The following is a 13076-nucleotide window of genomic DNA, read 5'->3' as shown; positions in this document are numbered from 1 at the left end:
TTTCGAGTTCGATTCTCAGGCATTCCATTGAGGTGTGAGAGACGTGTATTTCTGGTGATAGAAGTTCACTCTCGAGTTTTGGAAGTCACGTAAAGCCGTTGGTCCCGTTACGGAATAACCGTACTGGTTCTGTGCAGCGTAAAAACACCATACAAACAAACAAACAAACAAACCACCCTGTGCTTGATGTTAAGTGTTACGTACTTGGGTGTGGGGTTCCAGATGGCGGGGCCGAATTCTTCCCCACCCAAAGTCAGGCAAGTTCTGGTTAGGTTAGTGTTACTTTGAAGGAACAAGGTTGGAGGGGTTAGTCTCCCCTACCCACATCAGGGCACGGCACCCCAAGGCTGGTTGGGAAGGTAGGGTGAAAAGTTAAATTCCTAATAAATAAAGAAAACTGACACATCGAATTATGTGTTGCTGATATGGTAGAGGAAGAAGAAGAGTACAGTAAGAATGAGGTTTACATAAGAATTCAAGCCGCTACCAGCTGATTTGCAGAGAAGATAAGTTATTTGCAGCAACAGCAATGATAGACACTATATTAAAAATTGCTGTCCAATTATTAAACTTGATTACTGTAGGTGGGTCAGTGCAGGACAGATTCCTGAAAATTCAGATAACATTTTCATAGATTCTTGACCTCAAAGTGAGAAGCTCGTTCTGTAATTCAGGGTTAGGATAATGGACATCGTTCAGTAAATGTATACCGGATACAGCTGAACGAAGACATCGTTTACTAAATATTTTCCCTAAACAACATAGAGATAGACGTACTACTATACAATACGGTAGAGGTGAGAAAATTTGAGGCCTTTGCCAAAATAATGAGAAATTCAGTCTTTGGACCTTTTCTGTGTTCATCCCCGAGAGGCTGGTACTAACCATGGTGAAAGTTCCATGGATGCCTTGGTTAGTACCAGACCTACGGGGATAAAAGCAAAACTATGAAGATAAAAGACTTGTAAGTTAATGTAAATTCTCAAATGATCTCACTTGTAGTAGTAACGTGCAGAGATAAATCAATGGCCAGGTGCTATAGAAAAGGGAACTTTTTACATACAGGCAGTCCCCATTTATCGGCGGGGGTTCTGTGGCACTTCTGTTAGGTATGTTATGTGCCATAACTCTAATACTGGCACCGCTAACCGGAACTTGGCCCATTATGGCGCCCTAAAATTTAATAAGTTGCAAATTTAATAAGTTTCAATATTTAATAAGCTACAGATTTATTACGTTGCTCATTTAATTAATTGCACATTTAATAAGTTACACATTCAATAAATTGCACATTCAATAATTTGCACATTTAATGAACTGCACATTTAATAAGTTCCGTATTTAATGATTTGCACATTTAATAAGTTGTATATTTAACAAGTTGCACATTTATTAAGTTGGACATTTAATAAGTTGCATATTTAATAAGATACACATTTATTAAATTGCAAATAAAATCATTTGCACATTCACTGATGACTGTCCTGTCAAAACTAATGAAGGGTGCCATGCACTCAACAAAAATGCTGCAAAGAACCTTAAGTAATGCCTACAGTGCACTGCATGAGGTGCACTGTCGGCATTACCCCTCCTTATGGGAGACTTCTCATATAAACCTTGACAGAAGAATATATAGCAATGGTTGTAGCTAATACACTACAAACAGGCATGTGGGGTGGGGGTTGGTGTGAGTGCCCCTACACCTGCTGGCCCTTCACCACCCCCTCCCCCAAGATCGCCCCTTCCTTAAAATTCAAAATAATAGCTATAGCTACAGACTCTTTCCTCACTCTTTTATGTAGATATATCTGCCAAAAAGGCACTACATATGGACAACATGTAGTACTAACTGGTTTTAACTGCTGTCACCCTCATTATATTTATTTATATATCCATCTATATATATATATATATTATATATATTATATATATATATATATATATATATAGATATATATATAATATATATATATATACTATATATATATATATATATATATATATATGTACACTCTAGGGATTACTTAAGGTTCTTTGCAGTATCTTTGTCGAGTGCATGGCACCGTTCATTAGTTTTGACAGGACAGTTATCAGTGAATGTGCAAATTTGCAACTTAATAAATGTGCATCTCATTAAATATGCAACTTATTAAATGTGCAACTTAATAAATATGGAACTTATTAAATGGGCAACTTATTAAATATGGAACTTATTAAATGTGCAATTCATTAAATGTGCAACTTATTGAATGTGCAATTTATTGAATGCGTACTTATTAAATGTGCAATTAAATGAGCAACGTAATAAATCTAACTTATTAAATGTGCAACTTATTACATTTGCAACTTAATAAAAGTGCATCTTATTAAGTATGCACTTATTAAATGTTCAAGTTTATTAAAATATGCATCATATTAGCAATAAAAAGCCGCCTACACTAACAGAGAAACGAAGCTTTGGTGTGTTCGATTAATCAAAGCTAAACATCAGCAGCGCAGTTGATTAGGAACTGTTTAGGAACGAATTCGTCGACAGTTTATGCCGTTTATAAGAAGATTTAAGACTTACATTATTTTCATACCCAAAATAATAAGAATATAATACATTTATTGGGTCATATAAGTTTTTTATTAGTTAATCTGGAGTGAAAATCGTCAAAATAAGGCAAAACAGAGTTCAAACTCAAACAGTTTGTGGTGCTAGGAACTATTTAAGGCACTAATTCGTCAACAGTTTATGCCGTTTACGAGCAGATTTAAGACTTACATTATATCAGTACCCAAAATCATAAGAATATAATTAAATTTTTTAGTCATATAAGTTTTTTATTAATTAATCTGGAGTGAAAATCGACAAAAATAAGGCAAAACCAGAGACCAAACTGAAACACTTTGTGGTGAACAGAAGCCGACCTTTGTTTGTTTACACCGTCAAATGTCAAAAAAGTGTCTCTCTAAGCTGCGGTAAATTGACTCTCCACACTTTTTCTCACTTAAAAGACCACTTTAGTGTTAAGTAGACTCGCAATGACATCGAAATCCGCTTTTTAAATGCCTCATATAAGCTTAGTTATGTCAGGGTAGCCTTTAATATATAAAGCCCGATCGGTATTGGATGATGATGGTGTCCTCCATAATGGCTGCTTCGTTAATGACAGTTTAAAACTTATTATTTCTTTGGAATTTAATTATTCGTTCTCCATTATGACAGCTTCGTTAATAAGTTAAAACTCATTTATTATTTCCCTGGAATTTAATCTTTACTTTCAGTGTTGCTAATGAAGATGGTGGTATTCATCGTCGGTCAATTACTAGCTAGCCTATTTATCATTACCTACTACCTATTAACTTCCTGTATAGGTACCTATACTACGTGACATGGTTGGGGAAAGGGGTTTTGGGCATGGGGGAGGGGGATAGGGGGGAATCATTGATACGGGAATGTGAGGTTTTGGTCTTGGGGGAGGAGGTAGGGGAGCTCGGGGGGGGGGGGGGGGGGGGTGGGGGGGGATCGATACGGAAATGCGAGGTTTTGGGCTTGGGGAGGGGGAACCCCAGGGAGCGGGATGGGAATTGTTGAGTGGGGAGACGGGCAGCCATTTTGTTTTTATGGAAGGATTCCGTACATGTATAATTCATGAGGGATCTCTGTGTTCAAGAAGGGGTTGGCTAAGGAAACGCATTTGAAAAGGAGCTACCCTACTATAGTAGGTACTAACCTAACGTACCCTAACCTAACCTGGCAGTCAGTGTTAATTAGCCCAGGGGGGGCTCCAACCCCCCCACTGAAGGAAACTCCACTTTTTACTAAAAGCTCCCCCCATAACACTGTGCATGCACGATAGCTTTCCAGGATGGCCAGCATGCAAAAAAAAAAAAAAAAATCTGTTCTGAGGTTGATTGTAGTTGACCCCCCAAAATAATAGTCAATTCGGTACATCTATGTAACTCTTCCGCAGTGAGCTAGACTATGGCAGTTGACATGTCTCGGCGAGGAATGCTTATATAGAATTACCGTAAATTCTGTTCCATAAGTGTCAGTCATTGGGTATTCAGTGTATGAACATCCATACAAATGCAAGTAACCCCAGCTGTTGCTGAGGCTACTAGGCTAGGCGTAATTGTTTTGGGGGGATAGGCCAGTCAGTATTTAAACTGTCCAGTACAATATATTGTCACACTTTGTGTTTTTATAACAATGGAGGTGTAAATTAATGTGGTTTACTTATTATTTTACTTTATATAAGGTATTGTAGTTATTTCCTTTCATTTGTCAGCTCTGTTTGAGGCACCAATTCCTGTATTGTAGTACTTACTTTGGTTGTGTTTAACCTCATGATTTGTAGAAGCATGATCATAAACTTTTTGCGTTGCCAGAAGATGTCGTCAAAACGAAGTGACATTGAACGTCAAGAGTTGGGAGAGCCATCAAGATTTGTTCCTGGGGTATCTGGTGTGCAAATCATTACAAAGGTAATTAAGGTGTAGTAGACCATCTGATTTTGTTGTTGAGATAAGACAGTAGAAATATAGGATCAAAATATATTAATAAAGTGTTTGGGATGTACTGAAATCAAGTACTACTTCTGTATACCAAATAAGTTGTGTTCTACAGAAATATCTATATTAAATAATTTTCGTCCCTGGTCAAGTAATTTTGTCCGACTTTTCATTTTATATTGTCAAACCTTGTGAAATGGTACACTGTGTTTTGTAATTTCAGTGTATGTACTGTACTTTTACCTTATCATAACATTTGCTACAAATTACCTTAAATCCATGACAGGTTATCTCACTGTATACTAGTAACACTGCATCCCCATACGTATGTCTAAATACAGCAAGGAAAATGACAGTCATTCTAACAACCATGAAGGGATTATTATTTACATTAGTATTGATTATTTGCATTTGTAATTGCTGACAAATGAAAATGATGGATATTCAGCTTCGGATACATTATTTCAGGAAATTTCTGAAGCCAGGACAGATGTTCCTGAAACTAGCCTTGCAGATAGAAAACGGCCTGGAAGACTTCGGAAAAAGCTGAGCACCCGTCCCACTACCCGATTTGATGAGGTCCAGTGTTATTATCAGCAAGTTTTTTTTTAGTTTTATATGAATTTCAGCTATGATGCTGAGCATCATTTTTAGAAATATATTACAAAAGTACTATTGTTCCGATACATAATACAAACCCTCGGTCCTTTAACAATAGGAAGTAGCTAGCGGCAGCTGGAAACGGTCGTAAGCTTCGAACAAGGGGAGAACGGTAGTTAACTGCTTGTCTGACAGTGCGCGCCTGGGAGGTAAACAAATTACGTTTGCTTTCGGCCGCGGGTGTAAGAAGGACGTGTTCGTCATCGCTCTCTGCCCGCTTCATCGTCGTATGCTTTGTTTATATTGTGTTTGTTCCGATACGTAATACAAACCATCGGTCCTTTAACAATAGGAAGTAGCTAGCGGCAGCTGGAACGAAAGCTTCGAACAAGGGGAGAACGGTAGTTAACTGCTTGTCCGCAGGTCCAGCTGCGCCGCGCGACTGGGAGGTAAACAAATCACTTTTGCTTTCGGCCGCGGGTGTGAAGGACTGTTTTCGTCATCGTTCTCTGCCCGCTTCATCGTCGTATGCTTTGTTTATATTGTGTTTTCTACTAATGGTTTTGTTTGACTTGAAAATGATAAACTGTAAGTACACTGTTTTCATTTTCATTACTTAATTATGAACCAACATGGAGCTATCGCCGTAGATGCGGCGATTTCCTCTTTTCATGAATTGAACCCTTGAATTATGTCTCGGTGCCGATGGCGGCTGCGCTCGCGCCGAGTCATGTATTTGGGCGAAAGTGTGTAATTGAAATGTAAGTACTCTTTTCATTATATTTTTTTTGCCCTGTCGTTCGTTAACCGAGAGTGTGATTGCGCTCAGGCACGAGCCGTTTATTTTGTATAATAGAATGCAATGAAAGTGGATTCGCAATTCCAATATTCTTTTCATTTTCATTTATTTACTTGCATGAAATTTAATTTGGATCAATTTTCGTTCTTACCCGGGAATTGATCCTTACGATTATTTTTATGTGAAAGTGAAATCGCAAGTGCAGTATTCTGTTTCATTTTCATATATATTTTATGATAGCATCAATATTATTTGGATCAAGTTTCCGTTCTTACCCGGGAATTGATCTTTTCCCCTTTAAGTTCTATGAAGTGAATCGCAAGGGCAGTATTTCTGTTTCATTTTGTTCCGACACGTAATACAAACCCTCGTGTCCTTTAACAATAGGAAGTAGCTAGCGGCAGCTGGAAACGGTCGTAAGCTTCGAACAAGGGGAGCAACGGTAGTTAACTGCTTGTCCGATCGTCGCGCGGGAGGTAAAAAACCACTTTTGCTTTCGCCGTGTGTGGATAGGACGTGCTCGTCATCGCTCTGCTGCCCGCTTTGTCGTTTGCTTTGAGTTTGAGTATATGCCCTCTTTTCCTAGTGTGATTGAGAGTAATTGTAAGTGCTTTGCATTTCTTTTATTCATTAAATGATGAGTGATCAAGAAATGGAGACTTCGCCGCGCCCCGGGTGTCGCCCGTAGAGTGTGTCCCGGCTGGAGGGGCGTAGATGCGGCGGATTCAGATCATTTGTAGATGTTGATCCGCACGAGGTTTGTACTCGTTGTCGGGGGCGAGAGTGCTCCCGCAACGAGCCATGTGTAACGTGTATGCATTGGTCCGAGGCGCAGTGGGTTTCTGTACAAGGGCAGGAAGAGACTTAGGCCGCCCAAGAAGTCATCGGAAAGTCCAGTGACTCCTTTGGTAACGACACTTCGTCCTCTTTCCTGCCCCCGGCCAGCCCCCACGTTTCGCGCCTTCCCCTGCGGGGGGGGTAGCGGAGTCCTTCTCCTCTCTCGATCCGTCGAGTGTGGAGGAGGGCGCCCGCTACCCGGACGTCCAGTTGTATTCGGGGTCTTCCGTCCGCTCTGGGTGGGGTTCTTCTCCCCCCAAGCGTGAGGGAACCCCTCTAACTAACCCGACTGTCGTTTCCGCAGGTGTGCCATCAGCGAAGGACGACCTGGGACAGGTGTGGGAGTCGCTGGGATTGCAGGGAGTGCCGAGCATCCAGGGGTTGATTCAGCGCGTTGGCGGGTCGCAGTGGTCACTCATGGTACGGTAACTACCACTACCACTACAATTTCGACACCAGCATATGAGATGCCACCGCACTTGGTGTACACTCCACATGTGATGTCGTGGCACCCACGGCTGCAATTCAAAGACCAATTCCTGCCGTGCCAAAGAGGACGGTGCCACCGCCACCTGGGTTCTTTGTATTGCCGACCCCGGACTTCCGCTGCCCCAAGAGTACCCCCCTGGACCTGCCGCCAGTGCCGAGGATGACGGTAGCTGCCGACAGGACGCCTGGCTCTCCTGTGGTACCTGCCGTGCCTGCCGTACCTGTTGCTGTCCCTGCTGCTCATTCCCTTTCAGGTCATTCCCTTTCAGATCATGTGCCTGCCGTTCCTGCTGTTCCAGACCTGTTCCTGTTGTTCCTGCGTTGGTGGTGCTGTCACAGTCTCAGGTCTTTCCGGACAGGTGCAGTCGGGCCCTGTTGCTTCGGCAACTGCCCCGGCTCCCTCCTGGATGGAAGACCTGACGTCTGTCCTGCGGAGCCTGGCGAAGAAGAAGAGGAAGAGGAAGAAGGTGTCGTCGTCGTCTTCGTCGTCTTCTTCGTCGTCTGCTGCCTCTCCTTCCCCTTCGACTTCTAAGGCTAAACAGCCGAAGAAGAAGAAGGCCGCCTCCTCCCCCCCTAAGAAGACTCCTTCGGGATCTTCTAAGGGCCCGGCTCGCTCAGGCGAGTCGGGGAGCTCTTCTGCTGGTCCTCCCGTTCCTTCGGGAACGGGGCCCGTCGCTTCTTCTGCAAAGAAGAAGTCGACGGGGACCAGAGGTGCACCAGCCTCGGCTGGTGCGTCCTCACCTGGTGCGTCCTCACCTGGTGCTAGCGGTTCTGCCGCTAAACCAGGTTCCGTCTCGGCCGCTTCTCGTTCGCGAGAAGCACCGAGTGGACGCTCTTCTAAGGAAGACCGTCCAGCCAAAGTTTTGACGCACGAGGCTCGCTCGCCGTCAAGACAGCGGCACGGAGCAGAAGACTGGCGAGAGTAGTGCACCACGACTCTCGCCAGGCCAGTGGACGCTCTCCCGCAGCGATCAACTGGCTGCTCGGCTGACGTGACGGTCGCTGACCAGCCACCCCGGGTTGAGGGCGAGGAAGGAGTCCCCGCGGCCGCCGGTACCAGCCACGGCTGGTACCAGCGGCTCGACGCGCCGAGAGGACGCTGGCCGGTCTCGACGCGACAGAGAGCCTAGCAGGTCACCCGTCCGCCGCTCCCCGATGGGGACGGCGGAGACGGTGACCAGCGGCAGCTCGCCTGACGCTAGAGATCGGTCTCGACGTTCTCAGCCGAGCCTATCGCCCCAGGCGAGCGGCAAGGCTAGGCCTGCTGCTCGATCGTCACCGCGGGTTGACGATCAGCAGCAGCCCTCCACGCACGCTGGTCCTGCCAGCGAGCGATGAGGGGGAGCGTCAGGTCTGCCTCTCCCATACCTTCAACCTCCTCGGGCTATACGGGAGGAGCGAGGTACCGAGGAGCGATCACGAGGAGCGGTGCGCCGCTCGTGCACCCGGCTATGACGCCGTATGGCTCAGGCACGGTTTTAGGACCGGCCAGAACATACGCGCAAGTAGTTGGAGGCGACCGTCAGGGGTCTGTCGCTGTTCCTCCTTCTGAAGGAGGAGTATCGCGGGACCTGCTCTTGCTGGAGGGACTGGACGGTCCTACTCCACAAGACGCAGTAACTCCCGAGATACAGAGGAACTTTGCAGAGGTCATTAAGCTGATGCGTCTGCATAATGACCTTGCGGAGGGATCGCCGCTACCACCGTCAGAGCCCACGTCCCGGCTCGAATCATTTTGGGGTCCCAAGAGGGAGCCCAAAATGATGGTGGGGTTACCGCGATCAGAGCTTGCGGACTCAGTCCTGGATCAGGTAGAGAATCTCGTCTCAGGACGGGAGGACTCGCTAAAGTCCGGACGGTCTTCTAAGCTGCTTCCTCCCCCTCTACAGAGGCAGAGGCGATTCTACGTGCCTTCGGAAGACCCGATACTGCCGAAACAGGTTAACCCGGAGTTAGCGAGGCTGACTCCAGGTGTGTCCCTGCAGCAGCTCCTGTCGGAGAACCTATGGTTTCTCGCAGCAGGAGGCACTTGCCCTGGAATCTACCGCTATGGCAGCATTCCAGGCAGTTTCCTGGTTGGATTTGTGGTCCCTCACAATATCCAAAGTAGCGGCCGGCTCCGGGAGTTCTGCTCTCGAAGACGACGCTTCTTTTAGGAGACTGTGCCAGTCTGGAGGAAGAGCAATCTCTTACCTCGCCCATCAGACTGCTAACCTGTGGGCCAACTTGGTTCTTCGTCGTAGGGACGCAGTCCTTACCCGAGTGACCAAGGGGGCCGGGCGTGAGGCGGCACTCGGGGCTTCGAAATGGACCTCTTAGGAGTTCCCCAGCTCTCTTTCCTGGAGAGATGGTGGACGCTGCGGTGGAAAGGCGGCGAACTGACGACAGTGACCGCTTAGTTCACCAGGCAGTCTCGAAGGTTACTGGGCAATCTCGAGCGACTGCGGCCAAACCAAAGAGCTTGGCTAGCGCTTCCACGGCGGCGAAGACGGTTGCACCGTCCAAGCCCCGTGTGAAGACTCCTGCTGGGTTTTTTTTTTTTTTTTCAACTTCTGGCTAGAGGAGGCCGTAACCAGCCCTCCTCCCAACCCTCCCTTTCCCCGGAGGAGGTTGGTCGGAAAGGAAGTCGAAACGATGGAAGGGAAACGCTAGGGACAGGCGTTCCCCTCACCTGCTGCCGGCAAGTGGGGGGGTGCCTGGCGAACCATTGGGCGAACTTGGGCAGCGCTACGGCGCCGAGAACTGGATAGTAGCAAAAGTCCTATTCGGGAGGGGTATCTACTACCCTTCGAGTCTCGGCCCCCCCTCATCTCCAAACCGGTCCATCTACAGACCTATGTCCGGGGATCAGCAAAGGACAACGCTCTTTCGACAGGAGATCAAGACATGCTGGCGAAACGAGCTGTAAGAAATCGTGGAGGACCAGTCACCGGGCTTTTACAGCCGCCTCTTCCTAGTGGAGAAGGCATCGGGGGGCTGGCGTCCGGTGATAGACCCTCTCTCCCCTGAACCGCTTCGTTCGCCACGACGCGGTTCACGATGGAGTCGGCACGCTCGGTGCTCGACTCGATCAGGGGGAACGATTTCATGCTTTCAGTGGACTTGAAGGACGCGTATTTTCAAATACCCATCCATCAGTCCTCCAGAAAGTACCTCCGCTTCATCTTCGACGGGACGGTGTACCAATTCAGGGCACTTGTTTCGGTCTCTCAACCGCCCCACAGGTGTTCACGCGAGTGTTCACTCTGGTGTCAGCTTGGGCCCATTCGCACGGGATACGTCTTCTGAGGTATCTCGACGATTGGCTAGTCCTGGCGAGCTCCTGCTCGCAGTTGCTACAGGACGAGATCGACTCCTCAAGTTTTGTCGCGATCTGGGGATCGTGATAAACTACGAGAAGTCCGATCTCGAACCCAAGCAGAAGATGAAGTACCTGGGAATGCTGATAGACACGGTAGCAGGGCAGGTCTTTCCCGCAGACTTGCGTATCACAGCAAATCAGGGAGGCAGCCGGCCGGTTCCTGTCGCGGCAGGAACAGGCAGCACAGCAATGGCAAGTCGTGATTGGCCATCTGTCGTCACTCGAGGAAGTTAGTCCCTCACGGGCGTCTTCACCTGCGGTCTCTCCAGTGGAGGCTAAGGGAGAGTTGGTCTCAGGCCAAGGATCCTCCTTACTTCTTTCCCGTGGCTATCACGGACAAGGTGAGCAGGACCTAGCCTGGTGGCTCGACGACAAGAACCTCTTAAGAGGAGTGCCCATACGCACCTCCCCCCCGGAGATGCTTCTGTTCTCAGAACGCATCGACCGAGGGATGGTGGGGCGCACACCTGGAGGAGTTGCTGACTGCAGGTGTGTGGGACCATCACGAAAAGCACCTTCACATCAATGTCCTGGAACTCAAGGTGGCGTTTCAACGCTCTCCGAGAGTTTCAGGACCGCTTGGTGGGACACTCAGTGGTGTTGATGTGCGACACACCACAGTAGTGGCATATGTCAACAAGCAGGGGGGGCTAGTGTCTCTTCCGCTCCATCAGTTGACGGTGCAGGTGCACGAGTGGGCCACGGCTCACTCGATAGAGCTGTCAGCACGCTACATTCCAGGCAAGAGGAATGTAGTAGCGGACAAGCGCAGCCGTCGGGATCAGGTGATAGGGACGAATGGTCCTCTACACCAAGACGTGGCGGAAAGGCTCTTCAACCTGTGGGGGCGACCGTCCCCGGGATGGCCTGTTTTCGCCACCCGGCAACAACAGAAAACTTCAGGTTTTTCTTTTCAGCCGTGCCGGACCCATGGGCATCTGCAGAGGACGCTCTCCAACACCCTTGGGACAACCTCTTCGCTTACGCCTTTCCTCCCTTCTGTCTGATTCGGAAAGTGATCAGTCGAGCGCTGGTCACTCCCAATCTCGAATGATCCTGGTGGCTCCCAAACGGCCTCCAAGCCGTTTGGTATCCGGACCTGCTGGCTCTTCTTGGCGGACGCACCGAGAGAGCTACCCAGGGTTTGGCACAACCTTCTAGCCCAGCCACACGTAGAACGTACCACCCCAGCAGTCCAGTCCCTTCACTTCACGGCTGGGCTGTTATCCACCATCTCTTGCGAACGAGAGGCTTTTCTCGTAGCCGCAGCAACAGAGATGGCTGGACATGTCCGACAGTCCTCTGCAGCTGTGTACCAGGGGAAATTGGGCCGTCTTTTCTGTGGTTGGTCGGCGTAGACAGGGTCTGTCTCCTCTCAGAGCCACTCTTCAGCAGGTAGCGGATTTCCTCGTGTTTCTTCGCCGAGAGAAGCTCCTCTCAGTACCCACAGTTAAAGGATATAGAGCCGCCCTGGCTCTCGTCCTAAAACTGAGGGGACTGGACATCTCGAATTCGTTCGAGATATCCTTGCTAATGAGGAGCTTCGAAAGGTCTTGCCCACCCAGGGAACTCAGCCCCCTGCGTGGGATGTGACTCTCGTCCTTAGGAGTTTGACTCGAAGACCCTTCGAGCCACTCCGAGAGTCGTCAGACAGGGATCTGACTCTCAAGACCCTCTTCTTGCTGGCCCTGGCATCGGCGAAGAGAGTAGGGGAACTACATGGTCTTTCTTATGATGTTAAACACCAGAAGGCTGGGGATCTGTGACGCTCGATTTCGTCCCGAACTTCGTAGCCAAGACTCAGAATCCGTCGATCCCTGACGACAGGTTCGAGTCTTTCACGATCCCCCTCCCTTCTGGACTTCACCGATAATGATGCGGATGAGATGCTGCTTTGTCCCTGTGAGGGCGCTACGGCGGCGCTATCTGAAGAGAAACTCGACACCTCAGGCCTGAGTGTCGACGCCTCTTCGTTAGCACTGGGGTTACCAAGAAGAAGTTTCCAAGAACACGCTTTCTTTCTGGCTACGTGAGGTGATCAGGAGAGCGTACGAGGCTGATGGTAGCGACGACATCCGTACGCTCCGACCGAGAGCCCACGAAGTCAGAGGTATCGGACCCTCCTTAGCGTTCCGTAAGAACTTCTCCGTGGCGCAGGTCCTGAAGGCAGGTGTCTGGGCCAACCAGACCACCTTCACGTCCTTCTACCTTCGGGATATTGCCCACAAGTCCTTGGATACTTTTCCTTGGGACCTTTGGTGGCTGCTCAACACGTTGTGTAAGCTTACCCAGCACCGAGCAGGCAGACAGCATCGATTCCTGGTATGACTGGGAGAATGAATGTGCGAATGAGAGAGTGACTGGCTTCTCTTCACCATCTTTCTCTACCTCTACCTGTGGGCAGAGGGATACGGTCGTTACCACGCTGGTAAGGGAGTCAGATGCAGGTAAGCTATTCAACAGAGCTCCATCCTCCTATCTCTTTAACTA

General features: G+C 48.2%; 1 long non-coding RNA gene across 1 annotated transcript; it reads left to right on the top strand.

Annotated features, from left to right (window-relative positions):
* Positions 1–2907: 2907 nt before the first annotated feature.
* LOC135199343 (uncharacterized) lies at positions 2908–5089 on the top strand. Its single transcript, XR_010311053.1, has 3 exons — positions 2908–2964; positions 4378–4473; positions 4969–5089. It is a non-coding gene; the product is annotated as an uncharacterized LOC135199343 (long non-coding RNA).
* The last annotated feature ends 7987 nt before the right edge of the window (positions 5090–13076 follow it).

The sequence above is a fragment of the Macrobrachium nipponense genome, chromosome 25, assembly GCF_015104395.2.
Source record: "Macrobrachium nipponense isolate FS-2020 chromosome 25, ASM1510439v2, whole genome shotgun sequence".
Taxonomy (NCBI): Eukaryota; Metazoa; Arthropoda; class Malacostraca; order Decapoda; family Palaemonidae; genus Macrobrachium; species Macrobrachium nipponense.
The sequence above is the reverse complement of the archived record's forward strand: the minus strand, read 5'-3'. Positions and strand labels throughout refer to the sequence as shown.